This window comes from Rhinopithecus bieti, unplaced genomic scaffold, assembly GCF_001698545.2.
Source record: "Rhinopithecus bieti isolate Rb0 unplaced genomic scaffold, ASM169854v2 repeat_22120, whole genome shotgun sequence".
Taxonomy (NCBI): Eukaryota; Metazoa; Chordata; class Mammalia; order Primates; family Cercopithecidae; genus Rhinopithecus; species Rhinopithecus bieti.
In genome coordinates this window covers 1-385 of record NW_016879253.1, presented here as the reverse complement: position 1 = coordinate 385, position 385 = coordinate 1, and the positions used below count along the sequence as shown (strand labels likewise).

At 55.6% G+C, this 385-nt stretch overlaps 1 pseudogene; it reads right to left on the bottom strand.

Moving 5' to 3' along the window:
* Positions 1-3: 3 nt before the first annotated feature.
* Positions 4-380, bottom strand: LOC108525740 (40S ribosomal protein S8 pseudogene; annotated as a pseudogene).
* Positions 381-385: the final 5 nt, after the last annotated feature.

Genomic DNA, 385 nt, shown 5'->3' with positions numbered 1-385 from the left:
CTTCTTTCTCAGGAGTCAGCTTGGCTCCCTTCTTGCGGCCCAGGAGCAGCGCGTAGTGGGACTCGTACCACCGTCGGTACGGTGTGCTGTCGATGAGCACCATGCAATTCTTCACCAGAGTCTTGGTATGGACCAGCTCATTATGAGATGCATTGTAGACAACATCGATGATCCTTGTTTTACGAGTACAACACTCTGAGCCCCAGGAGAAATTCCCTACGTCCAGCCTCAGGGCACGGTATTTCTTGTTACCTCCCCGCACACGGACTGTGTGGATGCGGCGGGGCCAATCTTGGTGTTGGCAGCCGGGCGCCCCAACTCATACTTCCGCTTCTTGTGGTAGGGCTTTCTCTTGCCCCGGTTTTGCGGCGCTTGTGCCAGTTGT